The sequence below is a fragment of the Silene latifolia genome, chromosome 1, assembly GCF_048544455.1.
Source record: "Silene latifolia isolate original U9 population chromosome 1, ASM4854445v1, whole genome shotgun sequence".
Taxonomy (NCBI): Eukaryota; Viridiplantae; Streptophyta; class Magnoliopsida; order Caryophyllales; family Caryophyllaceae; genus Silene; species Silene latifolia.
In genome coordinates, this window is record NC_133526.1 from 74,780,400 (window position 1) to 74,788,098 (window position 7,699).

The window sequence follows — 7,699 nt, forward strand, 5'->3', positions numbered from 1 at the left end:
ATCAATATCACTCGATCGAGCAATGTGCTCACTCGATCGAGCAGTTTCTTCACCAGCGTCAGTCGATCGAGCAAACTTACCACTCGATCGACCAACCTCATCTTCTGCTTCACTTGATCGAGCATGAACTCTACTCGATCGACCAGATTCTTCACCATTTCCACTCGATCGAGCATCAGACTTCAGTCGATCGAGTAACTCATTTGTCGTGAGTCCTTTTCTCTTAACACTCACTTGTTCATCATCGATGTGACTTCCCTTGGGTCGATTTACTGTACTTCCGGTCCCTCATAAGAAAGACCGCTTCTCAACTCTATCAGATGCACCGTCTCATTTGGGTTCTTGTCATTTTGAGTCGGTTGATGACCGGGCTTCCTTGAAGATTGATTTTCAGCCAGTTGGGCAACTTGAGTCTCAAGTGCCTTGAATGTCGTGTCCTTCTGTTGTAATTGCTTTGCAATGGACTGCATCATGGACTTTAACTCACCTATCTCACTCACCCCACTAGATGACGAAGCACCTTGGTTAGGAGGGTTGAAAGACGGAGGCTTCGATAGCCTTGTTGCTTCGATGTGGAGGAATATAGGTCACATTGCGGGCTGATTTGGAGGGGCGGTGGGGTTGAGTACGTTCTGGTTACTCCACCTCAAATTGGGGTGGATATTCGGCTCGTAATGAGGGTTGTTTTGCCTGTAATGTTGAAAGGCAGCACATTGCTCATAAGGACTAGGACAATAATCAGAGACATGTCCATCTCCCCCATACCTCGTACAGACGAAAGGACCGTCTGTCATAGCATTAACCTGGTACATCCCTCCCTTGAGAGCTCCCCCTAGTTCATACTTGTCCTCGCGGTAAGGGCTTCTAATGCGGCTACTGAAGAGGATTCGGCGGCTCTCCTTTGGTTTCCTCTTGAATTCCCATATTCAGCCCTATGAGTGGCTAAATCATCTATGATTTTCCATCCCTTGGTCGCTCCCAAGTTGTCAGCAAATCGACCGTTGGCTGCTGCATCTAAGATAGCCCTCTGATCATCATATAAACCATTGTAAAAATGGTTACACAAGCTCCACTTTTCGAAACCATGATGCGGTATGGTCCGCACCAGTTTCTTAAATCGAAGCCATGCCTCGTGGAAGTTCTTGTCAGGCCCTTGTTTGAAACTTGTTATCTGAGCTCTAATGGCGATGGTTCTTGAAGCAGAGAAGTACTTCTTATAAAACGCCAATGCTAACGAATTCCAATCTGTTATGCCGTGAGCAGCTCGGTCCAAATCCCTATACCACTCCCTTGCAGCATCGCGGAGTGAGAAGATGAACATGGTTTCTTTTATCTGATCAGCTGTCACGCCGGTAGGTGGGGGTATGGAGCAGCAGTAATCAATGAAGGTCTCCATATCTTGAGCCGCATCTTGATTCTGCACTCCCCGAACCGATTTTTCTCGACCATATTGATGTATGCAGGCTTTGGCTCGAACTTCCTAGCATCTCCCGGTAATTCGAACCCTTTATAGAGATTGTCAGCCGTGGGCTCGGAGTGACTAGCAATGGTTGCTTCCTCAGCCATTTCGGGAAAGTCTGGAAAAGTGATAGATTCAACTGATGAATTGGAAACTGGAGAAGACGGTGGATTGTCTTCGAAAAGCTCGTTCTCGTAAAAGCTACCACGAGAACTAGGCTCTTCCTCTGCCTGTTGTTCTTGAAATAGTCTCCTTTTTACGTGCAGAGATCTCTCAATCTCGGGATCAAAAGGTAGTAGTGGACCACCTTGCGACCTGCGCATAAGAAGAAACTACAGACAAGATATAAGAATAGTTTAAGGAACGATGTTCCTTAAACTAAAAGAAGAATTAAAAATAAAACAGCTAGTAAATTGAACAATTGCCTCCCCGGCAACGGCGCCAAAATTTGACACGTCTGTCGCGTACCTGTCAAAAATAAAACCTAACGGTCTCAACTAAAATGTAGTAGAGGCAGTCGAGTATCGAATCCTCAGGGAGGTAATGCAACTATAGCTATCTATTTCTAATCCTATGGTAACAATTGGTGTTGATTAAATTTTTGGTTCTAAACTACGGAGTTGAAAGGAAAGAGAAATAAAGCAGAGCGCAGTAAAGCAGGAAAGTGAATTAAAACTATCAATAAGAGGGGGGCATGTCGGGAATTCGGTTCACTACGGTAGTTCAACAACTTAGCAGTAAATGACTCAGACGAACTAATGCGAGACGGATATTAGAAGGTCCTTTCGGTCCACTTCCCACCCTAAAATACCACTAACTTAACTTTCGTCCTCATTAGGGTAGTCTACTGTTTATAGCAGGCCTATTTAGTCCAATCTTTCGATCCAGGATTAATTGTAGCCAGATTAATGGGTGACATAGAAGCGTGCACTCAACTAGGTCGGGAATTACAGTTAAATTGCTATAGTGACAGAGTCTCTTAATCAATTCGTCCGGTTCATTCGCTACGTCGTCATTTTCCTACCGCAGATCCCCTAATCCCAACATGAAAGGGTTTAGCTACTCATATTCTTAATAAAACTAACAGCAAACAATTTCCCAGCAGATGACATAATGAAATAATAATAAAATTCAATAATAGGAATTAGGGCAAGAAAGAACGATAACATAAACAAGAATTAAAAGCAACAAGAAGGTTAATTATTATTAAGGGAAGAGAGGAGATTACAATCTAAGCGATTCCGGCGTAAAGAACACGAAATCCAATGAAGCAATCCCGAAAGTAAGAGTAGCAGTCGAAGTAAAAGTAACGTAGGAAAAATAACAGTAGTTTCTAATGTAAAAACTTAGATAATAAAAGAGATGATCCTAATAACCTAGTTAAACGTAGGTTAAATAGGAAAACAAACAATGTTTAGCGAAAATTAAACACACGGACTGAATTAAAGCCCACGCCCGTGAAAACCTCTCGATCGAGTGGATTAAATCACTCGATCGACCATCATCTCGGCAGAAGTCCCTCGATCGACCAGCAGGTTACTCGATCGAGGACTTGGTCATGTGCAGCTTACTCGATCGAGTAAGGAATAGCTCGATCGAGCCTCAGGGAGCCTAGGAACCACTCGATCGACCACCAAACAGCTCGATCAAGCACTTGTATCTTCAATTCAGCTCACGTCTCCACCCAAATGCCTCGTAATGCGTGCAACGACACTTCCAAGTGTAACATCTTACTCTGGGACAATCCCGTCTCCTCTAAATGCATGCAAAAAGGACGAAAAGGAGTATGGTTCCGCTACTTCCGCGATCATTCCTACAAAAAGGACAAAATACACCAAAGTAGCCAATTCGGGGCAAAATACTATAAAAACAGTATAGAAATGCATAGAAATACGTGCTGAAATAGGCCAAAAAGACTATACATTAGGCACGTATCACACTCCCGGAACAAGTATGGATCATCCCAGAAGTATCGCTTCACATCATGCATAAATCTCTTCTTCTGCCTATAAGACAAGTCAAGAGGAAGAGTACCTCCAACCAATTAATTGGCACAGTTTGCAAACCATGGAGTGTTCGCAGCAATAGCTAGAAAATGGTCATCTGGAAAAGGGTCATCAATAGGCAAAATCTCTCTTCCTGCAAATCTCAACCGAGACAAATGATTTGCAACAACATTCTCAGCACCAGACTTATCACGAATTTCTAAATCAAATTCTTGCAATAATAAAATCCATCTAATAAGTCATGGTTTAGCTTCTTGTTTAGTTTAAAGATACTTTAATGCTGCATGGTTAGTATGAACAATAACTTTAGAACCAACAAGTAAGCTCTAAATTTGTCTAAAGAATAGACAACTGCAAGAAGCTCCTTCTCCGTAGTAGCATAGTTGATCTGCGCATCATCAAGAGTCTTACTTGCATAGTAAATAGCATGCAACACCTTATCTTTTCTTTGCCTAAAACACCTCAAACTGCATAGTCACTAGCAGCACACATAATCTCAAAAGGAAGCCTCCAATCCAGAGATCGGATTATAGGAGTTGAGATAAGAGCTTGTTTAATCCTGTCAAAAGACTTAACACACTCATAAGTAAACTCAAAAGGTGTATCTTTATGAAGCAGCCGAGTTAGAGGTTGAGCAATTTTTGAAAAATCCTTAATAAAGCGGCGATAGAAACCTGCATGACCAAGAAAACTACGCACACTCTTAACATTAACCGGGTACGGGAGTTGCTCAATTACCTCAACCTTAGCTTTATCCACTTGGATACCTTTACCTGACACCAAATGACCAAGTACCACCCCTTCAGTAACCATGAAGTGGCACTTCTCCCAGTTGAGCACAAGATTGCTCTCCTCACAGCGCTGCAAAACCTTAGTCAAAGTTCTCAAGCAAACATCAAAATCAGTACCATAAACATTGAAATCATCCATAAAGACTTCCATAATAGACTCTATGTATTAGAAAATATGGCCATCATACAACGCTGAAAGGTAGTTGGGGCACTACATAAACCAAAAGGCATCCTCCTATATGCAAATACACCATATGGACATGTTAAAGTAGTCTTTTCCTGATCGTCAGGATGAATGGGTATTTGAAAGAAACCGAAGTAGCCATCTAGGTAACATAAATAACTATGGCATGCTAATCTATCTAGCATTTGGTCAACATAAGGAAGTGGAAAATGTTCTTTTTTAGTAGCTCTGTTCAACTTCCTATAATCAATACACATCCTCCAACCTGTAACAAGTCTAGTAGCAATTAATTCATTTTTATCATTCTTTACTACTATAGTACCTCCCTTCTTAGGTACAACTTAGACAGGACTGACCCATATAGAATCAGATATAGAGAAAATAATGCCAGCATCAAGTAATTTATGTACCTCTTTTCTTACCACCTCCTGCATTGGAGGATTTAGTCGTCTCTGACCCTGTGCACTAGACTTGTGGCCTTCTTCCTAGTGAATACGATGCATACAAAAGTTAGGACTAATACCTTGTAAATCATCAATGCTATACCCAATGGCCTTTTTATGAGTCTTCAAAACAGTCAACAAAGCAGAAAGCTGGCCTTCAGTTAGGCTAGCATTGATAATTACTGGGTTCATTTCACAGTCATCTAGAAATTCATACGTAAGATGACATTGAAGGGGTTTAAGTTCAGGTTTCTTTACCTGTGTAACCTTAGATGGGACACCTAAATTGTATACCTTTTGATGTGGCCATTCCTCTTCAGTTAGCAATTTCTCAATCTCATCAACTTCTTGACTCCATGAACCCATCTCAGCAGCTGAATCAGAAACAAGGGCAATCTCCAGAGGATCCCTGTTTAAACACGTAGCAAGACACTTATCAATAGTAAAATCAACAATATCAATACTATGACAAGTTTCTTCTATCATGGGATGTTTTAAAGCCTTTTCTAAGTTAAAAACAATGGTATCATCCCCCACAGCTAAAGTCAGTCTCCCTTGCCTAACATCTATAACCGCCCCCGCTGTGTGAAGGAATGGTCTACCCAAGATGATAGGAATTTGGTTGTCCTCAGCCATATCTAAGACAACGAAATCTACGGGAATGAAGAATTTCCCAACTCGAACGGGAACATCCTCCAAAACACCTAGTGGGTGTTTAATAGATCGATCAACCATCAGCAAAGTCACATTAGTAACAGTCATTTGACCCATATTTAATTTCTTACAAATAGAATAAGGCATGACACTAACGCTAGCTCCTAAGTCACAAAGAGCTTTACTAATAGCAAGATGACCGATATGACAAGGGATAGAAAAACTCCCTGGATCCTTAAGCTTAGGTGGTGAATTAGCTTGCAACACGACGCAACACTTTTGAGTAAAAGCAATGGTTTCCACCGCATCAAAGGATCTCTTCCTTGTCAATATATCCTTCATAAACTTCGCATAAGCCGGCACTTGAGTGATTAACTCAGTTAAAGGAACACTTACCTGAAAGTTCTTCACTACCTCCATAAATTTTCCAAATTGCTTGTCCAACTTAGACTTTTGTTGGCGATGCTGAAAAGGTAGTGCAATAGTAATCGGCTTGGCTTCTTTTACTTTAGAATCAACCTTTGAAACACCGTCATCGACCAGAGAGGTGCCTCGATCGAGCCTTGATGTTACTGGATCGAGCAAAGAGGTTCCTCAATCGAGCCTAGGGCTACTCGATCGAGGAACTAGCACAGTTCCGTCTTTTTTCTTTTTCTCGCTTTTATTAGCAGCTCGTGTTTCAACTTCGTCAGCTTCTTTTTCATCGTCACTTAGCTCCAAATTACCCAATCCCTTAGGATGCATATAGGGTATATCATCATCATCATTAGTGGGCAATTCTTCTTTATAACTTGGCAACTCCGGATTTTGATGTGTGGTACCGCTCCTCAATTGATTGACATTAGCTTGCTCATGAGCTTGCTTACCTTGAGGAGGAAGAGTTCCGGGCTGTTTTGAAGAATTATGGACCGCCATCTGAGCCACTTGGGTATCCAACATCTTATTATGGGTAATCAACTCAGATATTTGAGTCGTCTGCTTTTGTTGCATAGCCAAAGTTTGTTGCAAAAGATTTCGCAACTCTGCCATCTCATTATTTGTAGCTTGTTGAAGAGTTTGTTGAGAAGGTTGTTGATATTGATTATTGAATTGCTGACCTCCTTGATTTTGCCTTTGATATCCTCCTTGTGTTTGATTACCACGATTGTTAGAAGGTATATAAGTATTCTTCCGTGGTTGTTGCTGCTGCGGATTTTGCACATTCTGACTAGAACATTGAAGGAATGGATGCTCCTTCGTTCTTTCATTGTAAAAGTTAGAGAAAGTTAGTGTACCTTGCTTAAAAGATTGATAGGCATTAACCTACTCCAATGTGCTCAAACACTCAGCTGCATTGTGACCATCCATACCACATCTAGCACAAGACTCCTCCTGTTGACTCATAGCACGAACCATCTCCTTATTACCCAAAGATTGGGTAATCTTCATCTCAGCAATTTGGGCAGAAATAGCCTCTAATTGTGCCGCAAGAGCACTATCTCCACCATTCCCTCACGTACTTCACCTAGGATTTCCATACTTAGCAATATGGGTGGCAATCTGATCAATTAGCTTCCACGCGGTATTATCATTGGTGTGGTCCTGAAACCTCCCATTAGCTGAAGAATCTAACAGCGCACGATGATCGTCATACAACCCGTTATAAAACTGGTTGCAAAGAAACCACTGTTGAAAGCCATGATGGGGAACTGAATGGACCAACCGTTTAAAGCGAATCCATGCTTCATTCAAATCTTCAGCAGCTCCTTGCTTGAAAGTAGTAATTTGACTTCTCAGCGCATTAGTTTTTTGAGGTGGAAAGTACCTCTTGTAGAAAGCAAGAGCTAAAGTATTCCAGTCAGTAATTCCTTCATCCGCCATATCTAAATCTCTCAACCACTCCGCAGCACCATCTTTCAGAGAAAAAGGAAAGAGTACCTGCTCACCTGATCTTGTGTCACCCTAGTAGTCAGAGGGATGGAACAACAGTAAGTAACAAATTTCTCCATATGTTTTACAGGGTCCTCAGTAGCTCCTCCTCCAAATAAATTCCGTTCCACCAAATTGATGTAAGATAGACGAATCTCAAAAGTGCCATTGTTTGAGGTAGGAAGCTGAAATCCTTTTGGGAAGGAAGCTAATGTATGCTCAGAATGACTGGCTAAGGTAGGCATGATGGTAAT

At 41.6% G+C, this 7,699-nt stretch overlaps 1 non-coding gene across 1 annotated transcript; it reads left to right on the forward strand.

Moving 5' to 3' along the window:
* Positions 1–7,209: 7,209 nt before the first annotated feature.
* Positions 7,210–7,316, forward strand: LOC141620414 (small nucleolar RNA R71). The gene has a single exon (XR_012531959.1). It is a non-coding gene; the product is annotated as a small nucleolar RNA R71 (small nucleolar RNA).
* Positions 7,317–7,699: the final 383 nt, after the last annotated feature.